General features: G+C 43.6%; 1 protein-coding gene across 3 annotated transcripts in view; it reads right to left on the bottom strand.

The window, feature by feature from the left end:
• RFTN2 (raftlin family member 2) overlaps nt 1-14303 on the bottom strand; it is a 94194-nt gene that overhangs the window by 1571 nt on the left and 78320 nt on the right. The gene's annotated exons all lie outside the window — the stretch shown is intronic.

Genomic DNA, 14303 nt, shown 5'->3' with positions numbered 1-14303 from the left:
GCCTACTGGAATGTCCTTTCCCCCAGCTCTTCAAAATCCTGCTCATCTTCAATGACCAGCTCAGAGCTACCTCCACATTCCCGTCCCCACCCAAATACAAATGAATTCCCTTCTCCCTGTTTTGTAACTCTTTGTAGGTTCCTGGCACATCATTCTTATTGGCAGGTATGTTAGGTACACATCTCAGCCCTTAATGACATCTCTAAGGAAGGAAATTTGTTGAAATCATACTTTGGGAGAAAAAAGCAAGGTATAAATACTAATACATTTTTCTTCTTAGTGTTAGTTGGGATCTATAGAGCAGAAAAGGTGCTTCAATGGCCACCTTACACCCATTTTATGTAGGCACAGGCTGTGCAGAAGAGTCACAGTGATATGGTTTGGCTGTGTCCCCACCCAAATCTCACCTTGAATTGTAGCTCCCATAATTCCCATGTGTTGTGGGAGGGGCCCAGTGGGAGGTAGTTGAATCATGAAGTGGGTCTTACCCGTGAATAAGTTTCATGAAATCTGATGGTTTTATAAAGGGGAGTTCCCTTGCCCATGCTCTCTCTTGCCTGCCACCACATGATACATGACTTTGCTCCTCATTTGCCTTCTGCCATGATTGTGAGGCCTCCCCACGTGGAACTGTGAGTCAATTAAACCTCCTTCCTTTGTAAACTACACAGTCTTGGGTATGTCTTTATTAGCAGGATGACAACAGACTAATACAGTAAATTGGTACTAGTAGAGTTGGGGGGGGGGTGCTATAAAAATACCCAAAAATGTAGAAGCGACTTTGGAACTGGGTAACATGCAGAGGTTGGAACAGTTTGAAGGGCTCAGATGAGGACAGGAAAATGTGGGAAAGTTTGGAACTGCCTTTGACCAAAATGGCTTTGACCAAAATGCTTACAGTGATATGGACAATGAGGTCCAGGTTGAGGTGATTTCAGATGGAGATGAGGAACTTGGGAACTGGAGCAAAGGTGTCTCTTGCTATGTTTTAGCTAAGAGACTGATGGCATTTTGCCCTTGCCCTCGAGATTTGTGTAACTTTGAACTTGAGAGAGATGATTTAGGGCATCTGGCAGAAAAAATTTCTAAGCAGCAAAGCGTTGAATAGGTGATTTGGGTACTGTTAAAAACATTCAGTTTTATGTATTCACAAATGTATGGTTTGGAATTGGAACTTACGTTTAAATTTGCAGACTGATGATGCCATAGGAAAGAAAAAGCAATTTTCTGAGAAGAAATTTAAGTTGGCTGCAGAAACTTGCATAAGTAACAAGGAGCCAAATGTTAATTGCCAAGACAATGGAGAAAATGTCTCCAGGGCATTTCATGGCAGCTCCTCCCATCACAAGCCAGGAGGCCTAGGAGGAAAAAATGTTTTTGTGGGCTGGACCTAGGGCCTTGTTGCTTTGTGCAGTCTCGGGACTTGGTGCCCTGTGTCCCAGCCGTGGCTATATGGGGCCAATGTAGAGCTCAGGCTGTTTCTTCAGAGGGAGCAAGCCCTAAGCCTTGGTGGCTTACATGTTGTTTTGGGCTTGTGGACACACAGAAGTCAAGAAATGGGGTTTGAGAATCTCTGCCTATATTTCAGAGGATGTATGGAAACATCTGGATGTCCAGGTAGAGGTGTGCTGCAGGGATGGAGCCCTAATGGAGAACCTTGCTAGGGCAGTGTGGAAGGGAATTGTGGGGTGGAAACTCCCACATGGAGTCTCCACTGGGAAACTGCCTAGTGGAGCTGGGGGAAGAGGGCCACCATATTCCAGACCCCAGCATGGTAGATCCACTGACAGCTTGCACTGTGCACCTGGAAAAGCCACAGATACTCAATGCCAGACTGTGAAAGCAGCCAGGAGGAGGGCTGTACCCTGCAAAGTCACAGAGGCAGAACTACCCAAGGCCATGGGAACCCATCTCTTGTATCAGTGTGACCTGGATATTAGACAGGGAGTCAAAGGAGATCATTTTAGAGCTTTAAGATTGCCCCACTTGATTTTGGACTTGCATGGAGCCTGTAACCCCTTCATTTTGGCCAATTTCTCCCATTTGGAATGGATGTATTTACCCAATGTCTGTACCCCCATTGTATGTAGGAAGTAACTAACCTACTTTTGATTTTACAGGGTCATAAGCAGAAGGGACTTGCCTTGTCTCAGATGAGACTTTGGACTGTGGACTTTTGAGTTAATGCTGAAATTAGTTAAGACTTTTGGCTGAGTGTAGTGGCTTATGCCTGTAATCCCAGCACTTTGGGAGGCTGAGACGGGAGGAACACTTGAGGTCAGGAGTTTTAGACCAGCCTGACCAACATGGTGAAACCTCGTCTCTACTAAAAATATAAAAATTAGCTGAGTGTACTGCCACATGCCTGTAATCCCAGCTACGTGGGAGGCTGAAGCAGGAGAATCACTTGAATCTGGGAGGTGGAGGTTGTAGTGAGCCAAGATCACACCATTGCACTCTAGCCTGGGCAACAAGAGAAAGACTCCATCTCAAAAAAACAAAAACAAAAACAAAAAACCAAACTTCGGGGAACTGTTGGGTAGGGATGATTGGTTTTGAAATGCGAGGACATGAGATTTGGGAGGAGCTGGGGCAGAATGATATGGTTTGGCTGTGTTGTCACCCAAATCTCATCTTGAATTGTACCTCCCATAATTTCCAAGTGTTGTGGGAGGGACCCAGTGGGAGGTAACTGAATCATGGGGGTGGGTCTTTCCCATGCTGTTCTTACAATAGTGAATAAGTCTCATTAGATCTGATGGTTTTATGAAGGGGTGTTCCCCTGCACATGCTCTCTTGCCTGCCTCCATGTAAGACGTGACTTTGCTCCTCATTCACCTTCTGCCATGGCTGTGAGGCCTCCCTAACCATGTGGAACTGTGAGTCCAATTAAACATCTTTCCTTTAAAAATTACCCAGTCTTGGGCATGTTTTTATTAGCAGTGTGAGAACAGACTAATATACACAGATAATTCAGACTGAGTTTATTTTGAGTGAGTGTCTAGAATGTCTTCAAGGGTGAAGTGGACCCTTTCCTTGTCCTGCTGCAAACTGCTTCTGCTTGACACAGTATACATGCTCAACAATTCAATCCAGCTCATTCAGACTCTCTGATCAACTGTGGATGTTTTTGCTGATAAATATTTACTGAGGGCAGAGAATGTTCTTGGTTCAGTCCAGAATAAAGGGGACATGGTCTCTGCCCAGGCAACTTAAGTCAAAATAAGGTATCTAGCTGGGCAAAGTGGCATGAGCATGTAGTCTCAGCTACTCAGGAGGTTGAAAGGGGAGGATTACTTGGACCTGGGAGTTCAAGACCAGCTTAGGCAGCATGGCGAGACCTCAGGTCCTATATATATATATATATTTTTTTTTTTTCATATGTATATATATATGAAAAAATAAGATAGCTAAGTCAAAAAAGGGAAAGCACAACAAGGAGAATTAGCTGCTTAACTTGTGATGTTCAGACTCCTGATGAGACTTCATTATAAGAGCATTTTTTGTTGTTGTTGTTGAGACAGAGTCTTGCTCTGTTGCCCAGGCTGGAGTGTAGTGATGCAATCTCAGCATACTGTAGTTTCTGCCTCCGGGGTTCCAGCAATTCTCCCGCCTCAGCCTCCTGAGTAACTGGGACTCCAGGCATGTGCCACCTTGCCCAGCTAATTTTTGTGTTATTAGTAGAGATGGGGTTTCAACATGTTGGCCAGGCTGGTCTTGAACTCCTGACCTCAGTGTTTTGCCCACCTCTGCCTCCCAAAGTGCTGGGATTACTGGTGTGAACCACTGAATCTGGCCCTTAAGAGCTTATTTATTACTGACAACATGGCAGATATTGCAGAATATGATCATATCCTCCTAGGCACATAAAACTGAACATAGATTTAAAGATACATTTACGAATCACAGTAATTTCCCAGTTTACTAAGAGCTCATTTACTGAAAATTCATTTATATGTTATTTGGGAACTAGGGTTGCATTTTTCCTAAAAGTAAGAGGCAAAATTAAAAAATTCTTAGAAAAATTGTAGAAATCAAATGCTCAGGCTGATCTTACAGAAGTTTGTTAACGATTCATCTGTTGAAATGCAGTGCATAAAATACTGGGGTATTTTCTACTGGTTTTTACAGCAACTATACAAAGCAAACAAACAGCTTTATTAAAGTGGATTTTGTGCGCTACTGTGGAATGTAATACCGTTTATGACACTGTTTGTATAGGAAGATGCAGCCCCAGCGGGTTGCATAGAAAGGAGTTTATTGGCAGCACAGAGGCAGTTCATCTTTTTCTTGGCCAAGTTACCAGAGTTGGGCAAGTTTAAGGGAAAAAGTTGTGAAAGAAAAATAAACCTTGGGGCCCCCAAATCACCAAGCTAAAAGGAAAAGTCAAGCTGAGAATGACTTAGGGCAAACCTGCCTCCCATTCTATTCAAATTCACCCCTCTGCTCACTGAGATAAATGGATATCTGATTGGTCTTTTGGAGAGGCTAATCAGAAACTCAAAATATTGCAGCCACTTTTATCTACCCCTCCCCATTTCGAGTTGTCCCGCCTTTTGTCCCATCTTTCTGGATGGAACCAAAGTTCATCTTACATATGTTGACTGATGTCTCACGTCTCCCTAAAATGTATAAAACCAAACTGTGCTCTGACAACCTTGGGCACATGTCATCAGGACCTCCTGAGGCTGTGTCATGGGAGTGTGTCCTTAACCTTGGCAAAATAAACTTTCTAAATTAACGGAGACCTATCTCATATATTTGGGGTTCACAAAGTCTACAGTAGGTCGTCCCTCAACAAAGGCCCACCTTCCTGGTCCCAAGTTAGACACAGTTTGGTGGTTGTCACATTTTACATTGGCACCCTTGCATTCATCAAATGCAAATATCAGCTCTTTTTTTTTCTTTTTTTGAGACGGAGTCTTGCTCTGTCGCCCGGGCTGGAGTGCGGTGGCCAGATCTCAGCTCACTGCAAGCTCTGCCTGCCGGGTTTAGGCCATTCTCCTGCCTCAGCCTCCCGAGTAGCTGGGACTACAGGAGCCCGCCACCTCGCCGGCTAGTTTTTTGTATTTTTTAGTAGAGACTGGGTTTCACCATGTTAGCCAGGATAGTCTCGATTTCCTGACCTCATGATCTGCCCGTCTCGGCCTCCCAAAGTGCTGGGATTACAGGCGTGAGCCACCACGCCCGGCCAATATCAGCTCTTTAGTTCTTTTCCTGTTTATTCCATTCACCAAATTTATTGAAATTAATATATGCGGTGGAACCTGACAGATTTACTCTCAGAAAGGTACAAAATTTGAGAATGGCACTTTCTTCCCTGCACTGGGGCATTGGTCAGCAAGGATACAGTTTTTTGGCTTCACATACGGCTGATGAACACGGCCAGACTGTGCTTCTTTCTCAAGCCTGGCCAGTGGCTATCTTTCCCACATGTACAACGATGCACTCACTCTTTTTTTTTTTGAGACAGAGTTTCTGTCTGTCGCCCAGGCTGGAGTGCAGTAGCACAATCTTCGCTCACTGCACTGACCACCTCCTGACTTTTCAGTCATTACTATTTACAATTGCTTGACCACCTCCCAGGCTCAGGCAATTCTCCTGCCTCGGCCTCCAGAGTAACTGGGATTACAGGCGTTCACCACCACGCCTGGATAATTTTTCTATTTTTTATAGAGATGGGGTTTTGCCATGTTGGCCAGGCTGTTGTTGAACTCCTGGACTTAAGTGATCTGCCTGCCTCAGCCTCCCAAAGTGCTGGGATTACAGGCGTGAGCCACCGCGATGGCCGGAATACATTACTCTTGAATGATGCTCTCAATGCTCTCAACACTGACCGGAATCAAAATGGGAAGGTGGAGGTCCCTGGGGGCTTCCTGGATCTTGCCTTCCTCACCAGCGCTAGGGCCAAAGGTAAATTTTGCAATACTTTGTTCATTATATATCAGCTAATAGAGGCCAATTCTCACATACTTAACAAGGATTTTCTTAATAAAAATGGGATGTTATTCAGAATACTAAGATATTCATAGTAATTCACTTTAAAATAAGCATTAATAAATAAACAGCCACCAAATGTAAATTTCAAATGTTAGAAGATGGCAAAATACTTAGCACTGCACCTCTAAAAAAGACTTCTGAACCAACACACACTTTTTTTCTTTTTTAACCACGTGACTGTTATGTCAGGCCTCTGAGCCCAAGCCTGCAGGTATACATCCAGATGGCCTGAAGTAACTGAAGAATCACAAAAGAAGGGAAAATGGTCGGTTCCTGCCTTAACTGATGACATTACCTTGTGAAATTCCTTCTCCTGGCTCAGAAGGTCCCCCACTGAGCACCTTGTGACCCCCGCCCCTGCCCACCAGAGAACAACCCCCTTTGACTGTAATTTTCCATTACCTACCCAAATCCTATAAAATGGCACCACCCCATCTCCCTTTTTGGACTGACTCTCTTTTTGGACTCAACCTGCCTGCACCCAGGTGATTAAAAAGCTTTATTGCTCACACAAAGCCTGTTTGGTGGTCTCTTCACATGGACGCATGTGACATGTTATTTAATAAATACAACTTCAGCAATCATATCACCTCTCCTGCCCCACCCTTATTCCACATGTAAATAATAACATTTCCAACAAACCAAACTGTGATGTTCTCATAACTTAGACTGTAGAAGTCTGAAGCCCAACTAGTTCTTGGAGATTATCTACTTCAGTCCCCTTACTCTACAGAGGTGAGGCTCAGACCCAGAGAGAAAACAGGATTTGTCCAAGGTGATAGAATAGCTGGCCCGGAACTGTAGCCCGAGTCTCTTACCTTATTCTTTTCACACTATCTTACCCACATCTGTAAAAATATGAGTAGGTTTGCTGTAAAAGATTTGTGTGTTTCCTAAACAAAAATTTCCTTCAATCATAAAAAGAGGCGCTTCCCTTGACCGCTCACAGGATACATTCCTGGATCTTCCCAGCTTGGGGCTGTCAAAATCATGGAAGCCTAGGAAGGGGGAAGGGTATGGTTGACTTATTACTACCTCTCCAGCCAGCTTTCCTATCCATCTTCTTCTCTACTGCAGTGTGGGCAGGTGACCCGGTCAGACCTGACCAGAGTCATTCCCTGGGACTACTATACTGACTCTAGGATAAACAAATTCTTTCTTTTTGATAAGGTGGCCAAGCTTACCTCCTAAGAAGCCCTCTGCACACACACACAACACACACAAAAGCCAAACAAATAGATGAGAGGAAACGTCTTGACAATGTGGAATCTCTGATATCAGTAAGTGAGGTCTTCAGTTATTTTTCTTTTTCTTTCTTTCTTTAATTTTTTTTTTTTTTTTTCTGTTTGAGACAGAGTCTCACTCTGTAGCCCAGGCTGGAGTGCAGTGGTGCAATTAAGGCTCACTGCTGCCTCAACCTCCCAGGTACAAGTGATCCTCCTACCTCAGCCTCTAGAGTAACTGGGACTACTCTGGACACCTGTGCCTGCCACCACGTTCAGCTAATTTTTGTAATTTTTGTAGAGGTGGGGTTTCACCATGTTGTCCAGGCTCATTCTTTCCTTGTTTTTTTTTTTTTTTTTTTTTTTTTTTTTTTTTTTGAGATGAAGTCTCACTCTGTCACGTAGGCTGGAGTGCAGTGGCACAATCTCAGCTCACTGCAAGCTCTGCCTTCTGGGTTCAAGCGATTCTCCTGCCTCAGCCTCCCAAGTAGCTGGGACTACAGGCACTTGCCACCACGCCAGGCTAATTTTTGTATTTTTAGTAGAGATGGAGTTTCACCATATTGGCCAGGCTGGTCTCGAACTCCTGACCTTGTGATCCGCCTGCCTTGGCCACCGAGCCCAGCTGTTCTTTTTTTTTTCTTTCTTTTTTTTTTTTTTTTGAGACGGAGTCTCGCTCTGTTGCCCAGGCTGGAGTGCAGTGGCCGGATCTCAGCTCACTGCAAGCTCCGCCTCCCGGGTCCACGCCATTCTCCTGCCTCAGCCTCCCGAGTAGCTGGGACTACAGGCACCGCCATCTCGCCCGGCTAATTTTTTGTATTTTTTAAGTGGAGACGGGGTTTCACTGTGTTAGCCAGGCTGGTCTCGACCTCCTGACCTTGTGATCCGCCCGCCTCGGCCTCCCAAAGTGCTGGGATTACAGGCTTGAGCCACCGCGCCCGGCCTGTTCTTTTTTTTTTCTTTTGAGATGGAGCCTCGCTCTGTTGCTCAGGCTGGAGTGCAGTGGCGCGATCTCTGCTCACTGCAACCTCTGCCCCTCCAGGTTTAAGCAATTCTCTGCCTCAGCCTCCGGAGTAGCTGGGATTACAGGTGCGTGCCACCACACCCAGCTAATTTTTTTGTATTTTTAGTAGAGACAGGATTTCACCATCTTGGCCAGGCTGGTCTTGAACTCCTGACCTTGTGATCCACCCACCTTGGCCTCCCAAAGTGCTGGGATTACAGGCATGAGCCACCATGCCCGGCCTTTTTTTTTTTTTTTTTTTTTTTTTTTTTTTTTAACGTTGTGAGCTATGCCAGTATAGTCTTCCTGTCTAGAAGCCAGTACATTCCCTTATATACATAGGCTAGTCTGAACAGAGTTTATGTCCCTTACCACCCAAAGAACACCAATAAGGAATATAGAAACAAGCTTGGGTGGCCAGAAGAGTGCTGCTCTCCCATCCTACATCTGCCCTTATGGCAGCAGGGATCACTCTTCCTACTCAGCATAGCTATCATTTCCTCGAATTCATTTAGAGGACTCTCCCCAAAATAAAGAAAAATAAAAATAGATAAAAGGAACAGCAAGATAAAAAGACCCTGGCCTTTTGACATCACACAGAGAAAAGAGAAGTTAGCAACTTCACTAAGCTTCATAAGCATTCCATGACCCAAGGACGGTCTTTACTGAGGGACAAAGGCATAGAAGATAGAGTCTATGTAATTTGTAAAGCAAATGATCTTTGACGTTTTATCTTGTAAATGAACATACAGTAAAAGTGACTTTGGGGAGTACAAGTCTATGAGTTTCAATACGGGTATAGATTTAACCACATTTGGGACACAGAACAGTTCCACCACCCCAAAACACTGCTTTATATATCCCTCTATCACACCCTTCCACCACCCCTAATCCCTGGAAACCACTGATCTGTTCTCCACACTATAGTTTTGTCTTCTTGAGAATGTCATTTAAAGAGAATTATACAGTCCGCAATCTTTTGCAGCTGGCTCTTTTATTCATTAAAACACCTTTGAGATTAATCCAAGTTATGTATACCAGTAAGTTCATTCCTATTTATTATTTTTTATTTGTAGAGACAGACTTTATGTCATTTTATTTTTTTATGAAATGGGGTCCCAAGTTGCCCCAGTTGGTCTCAAACTCCTGACCTCAAGGCCAGCCACCTGCCTTTGCCTCCCAGAGTGCTGGGATTACAGATGTGAGCCACCATGCCCAGTCCTTTTTATTTCTGAGTATTTAATTGTATGGATGTACCACTGTTGTTTATTCATTCACTTGTTGAAGACATTTGGGTTGTTTCCAGTTTCCAGTTTGAGGTGATTATAAATAGAACTGCTACAACTATTTGTGTGTAGGTTTTTGTGTGAACATCAGTTTTTATTTCTCTAGGGTAAACAACCAGGACAGGGACTGCTGGGTCATATGGTAAATGTCTGTTTAACTTCATAAGAAGCTGCCAAACTGTTTTCCAGGGTGGATGATATGGTTTGGTTCTGTGTCCTCAACCAAATCTCATCTTGGAATTTGGTAGGTCCCATAACTTCCATGTGTTGTGGGAGGGACCCTGTGGGAGATAATTGAATCACAGGGATGGGTCTCTTCTGTGCTTTCTCATCATAGTGAATAAGTCTCATGAGATCTGATGGCTTTAAAAATGGGGCCAGGCACAGTGGCTCATGCCTGTAGTCCCAGCACTTTGGGAGGCCGAGGCAGGCGGATCACGAGGTCAGGAGTTCGAGACCAGCCTGGCCAACATAGTCAAACCCCATCTCTACTGAAAATACAAAAATCAGCCGGGTGTGGTGGTACATGCCTGTAATCCCAGCTCCTCAGGAGGCTGAGGCAAGCAGGAGAATTGCTTGAACCGGAGAGGTGGAGGTTGCAGTGAGCTGAGACCATGCCATTGCACTCCAGCCTGGGTGACTTTGTCTCAAAAAAAAAAAAAAAAAAAAAAGGGAGCTCCTCTGCACAAGCTTTCTCTTTGCCTGCCGCCATCCACGTAAGATGTGACTTACTCCTCCTTGCCTTCTGCCATGATTGTGAGGTCTCCTCAGCTACGTGGAACTGTGAGTCCAATTAAATCTCTTTCTTTTGTAAATTACCCAGTCTCAGATACGTCTTTATCAGCAGCGTGAAAACAGTGGATATTCCATTTTGCATCCCCAGCAGCTGTGTATGAGGGTTCTGATTGCTCCTCATCCTCCCCAGTTCTTGGTATTGTCAGTATTTTTTATTTTAACCATTTTAACAGGTGTATGATATCTCATTATGAGTTTTCATTTGCACTTCCCTAATGGCTAGTGATTTAAGCATCTTTTCATACATTTACATTTACACATCCTCATTGGTGAAGCGTTCCAGCCTTTCAACTATGTTTTCACTGGGTTGTTTTTCACTCTGTGAGAGGCCTTGATACCCTTTGGGTAAGATCATTTGCCTTGTATACGTTTTCTGAGTTTTTCTCTCCCAGTTTGTGGCTTGTCTTTTCCTTCTGTTAACAGTGCCATTCACAGAACAAAAGTTTTATATTTTGATGAAGTCTCTTTTTTCAATGTTTAAATAGATTGTGCTTTTGGTGTTATGTCTAAAAACTTTTTTTTTTTTTTTTTTTTTTTTGAGACGAGGTCTCACTTTGTTGCTCAGGCTGGAGTACAGTGGCGCGATCATGGCTCACTGCAGCCTCAATCTCCCAGGCTCCAGCGATCCCCCCTCCTCACCCCCCGCAGGTAGCTAGGATTACCTGTGTGTGCCTCCATGCCCAGCTAATTTTTGTATTTTCTGTAGACAGGGTTTTGCCGTTGCTGCCGTTGTCTCAAACTCCTAGACTCAAGTGATCCTCCTGCCTCAGGCTCCCAAAATGCTGAGAATATAGGTGTGAGCCACCGCACCTGGCCCCTAAAAACTCTTTGCCTAACTCCACTTTATGAAGATTTTCTCCTATGTTTTTTCCTAATAGTTTTCTAGTTTTACTAAAATGAATGATCTCTTAATAGCTTAGAGAAAACTGCGGCAGTAAATGAGAGTCTAAATGTTTTGAAACGACATTTTTCATGTTTAAAAACATTCACAAGTATCTAGAATACTGCATAAGATATATCTGTGAAATATAAAACACATTCCAGAAGTAAAGGTCTCCATAACTTCCGAAGAAAAAAATCCAACGACATGCTTTCTTCATAGTGCAATCCTCAATTTCCTCCCCACAACAGGGGCATGAAATGGATTTGTTGAACATAACAGTACTGTTCTGTGCTCAGTGAAATTGGATGGGAAAAGTCTTGACATTAGTCTTAGTAAAAAAAACAAGATAAATTTTTTTTTTTTTTTTTTTTTTGAGATGGAGTTTCGCTCTTGTTGCCCAGGCTGGAGTGCAATGGCATGATCTCAGCTCAGCGCAACCTCCGCCTCCTGGGTTCAAACAATTTTCCTGCCTCCGCCTCCTGTGTAGCTGGGATTACAGGCATGTGCCACCATGCCCAGCTAATTTTGTATTTTTAGTAGAGAAGAGGTTTCTCCATGTTGGTCAGGCTGGTCTTGAACTCCCGATCTCAGATGATCTGCCCGCTTCGGGCTTCCAAAGTGCTGGGATTACAGACATGAGCCACTGCACTCAGCTGAGAAATTTTTTTCAAAGGTCAGACTCTAGGTTAATTTCTAGCAGCCTATGAAATTTATTGTTTAATGAAAACGCATTGAGAATCCTAGGACAACACTTGCCTGAAATATCTACCAACTGTTTTTAAAGCTAAACATCTTTGAAAAAATTCTTTGAAAGACTTTATAAACAAAGCAATCCCCCCATCAATCCCTTTCAAACAATAACTGATTTAAAGGTATTAACAAAGAGCAGTGCTATTATGGATCTGTGACTACATAAATTTTTCAAGGCATATTGTAAATACAACTTTCACAAAATATATATGAGATACCTAAAACATTTTGGTAATAAATTAACTCTATATTGATATTAATAGTTTACTTTCCTGAAAGTATTACTGCCATTTTGAGATAAAGTAAAAAATTGTTTCCTTAAGTAAAAACTGAAAGAATTTGCAAATCAGCTTTCTGTTATAGCTGTTAGACACTTTGACTCCTACCTACAAGTCCTGCCCTGAAATAATCTCAGGATCCTGTGGCTTCTTGCTAGAAAAATTAAACATTTGTCAAATGAAGAAATGGTAAATCCATTTAGAAGCAGAATTGTAAGTTATAAAATATATTATTATTAGATTTGTCATTGACACAAACCAACTATATCTGCTTCCCATTATATAAATGAACCAGTAATTTTACATTACAATGGAATATAAAGATTACCCAAAGAAAATCTGAGACTAGAGACTACTGGATAGTATCTAAAGCTAAACAAAAAAGGGCTGGGTACAGTGGTGAGCACCTGTAACCCTAACTACTTGGGAAGCTAAGGTGGGAGGATTGTTTGAACTCAGGAGTTTGAGACCAGACTGGGCAACACAGGGAGACCCTGTCTCATAAAAAAGTAAAACATGATAAACAAAAAGGGCCTAAACATTTTCAGGGAATTAAAAACCTTGTATTTAATATTAAGTAAAAGAGACTGTAAGGTAGCTGGACATAGGTCTTACATTGTCACAAACACAACTCCATGGCCCTCATGGATCAGAACCCCATGAGGCTGTGAATTCTGATGACTTTTCCTAAAAATAATGGCCATTTGTAGAATGTTAAAAAGAAAGAAAGAGGCCGGGTGCAGTGGTTCACACCTGTAATCCCAGCACTTTGGGAGGCCGAGGCGGGTGGATCACAAGGTCAGGAGATCAAGACCATCCTGGCCAACAAGGTGAAACCACGTCTCTACTAAAAATACAACAATTAGCTGGGTATGGTGGCACGTGCCTGTAGTCCCAGCTACTGGGGAGGCTGAGGCAGGAGAATCACTTAACCAGGGAGTAGGAGGTTGCAGTGAGCCGAGATTGCGCCACTGCACTCCAGCCTAGTGACAGAATGAGACTCCATCTCAAAAAAAAAAAAAAAAAAGAAAAGAAAAAAAAGAAAAAGAAAAAAAGAAAGAATAAAAAGGTGGTGACATGATGACCACCTTTGCTTCTTTTAGGCAGAATATTTCTTTCCTTCCTTTCCTTCCTTTCCTTCCTTTCCTTCCTTTCCTTCCTTTCCTTCCTTTCCTTCCTTTCCTTCCTTTCCTTCCTTTCCTTCCTTTCCTTCCTTTCCTTCCTTTCCTTCCTTTCCTTCCTTTCCTTCCTTTCCTTCCTTTCCTTCCTTTCCTTTCCTTCCTTTCCTTCCTTTCCTTCCTTTCCTTCCTTTCCTTCCTTTCCTTCCTTTCCTTCCTTTCCTTCCTTTCCTTCCTTTCTTTCTTTCTTTCTTTCTTTCTTTCTTTCTTTCTTTCTGACGGAGTCTGGCTCTGTCGCCCAGACTGGAGTGCAGTGGCCGGATCTCAGCTCACTGCAAGCTCCGCCTCCCGGGTTCACGCCATTCTCCTGCCTCAGCCTCCCGAGTAGCTGGGATTACAGGTACCCGCCAACTCACCCGGCTAGTTTTTTGTATTTTTTAGTAGAGACAGGGTATCACCGTGTTAGCCAGGATGGTCTCAATCTCCTGACCTCGTGATCCACCTGTCTCGGCCTCCCAAAGTGCTGGGATTACAGGCTTGAGCCACCGCGCCGGGCTTTTTTTTTTTTCTTTTTTGGGACAGAGTCTCGCCCTGTTGCCAGGCTGCAGTGCAGTGGTGCAGTCTAGGCTCACTGCAACCTCTGCCTCCTGGGTTCAAGCGATTCTCCTGCCTCAGGCTCCCGAGTAGCTGGGACTACAGGCAGACGCCATCACGCCCGGCTAATTTTTGTATTTTTAGTAGAGACAGGGTTTCACCATGTTGGCCAGGATGGTCTTGATCTCTTGACCTCATGATCCCCACCTCGGCCTCCCAAAGTGCTGGGATTACAGGCATGAGCCACTGGGTTAGGCCAGAATATTTCTTTTATTTAATTAATTTGTTTTGAGACAGGGTCTCACTCTGTCACCCAGGCTGGAATGCAGTGACACCATCACAGCTCACTGTAGCACTGAACTCCTGGGGTCAA

This window comes from Rhinopithecus roxellana, chromosome 14 (genome assembly GCF_007565055.1).
Source record: "Rhinopithecus roxellana isolate Shanxi Qingling chromosome 14, ASM756505v1, whole genome shotgun sequence".
Taxonomy (NCBI): Eukaryota; Metazoa; Chordata; class Mammalia; order Primates; family Cercopithecidae; genus Rhinopithecus; species Rhinopithecus roxellana.
Note: the sequence above shows the minus strand (reverse complement) of the source record. Positions and strands in the feature narration are given on the sequence as shown.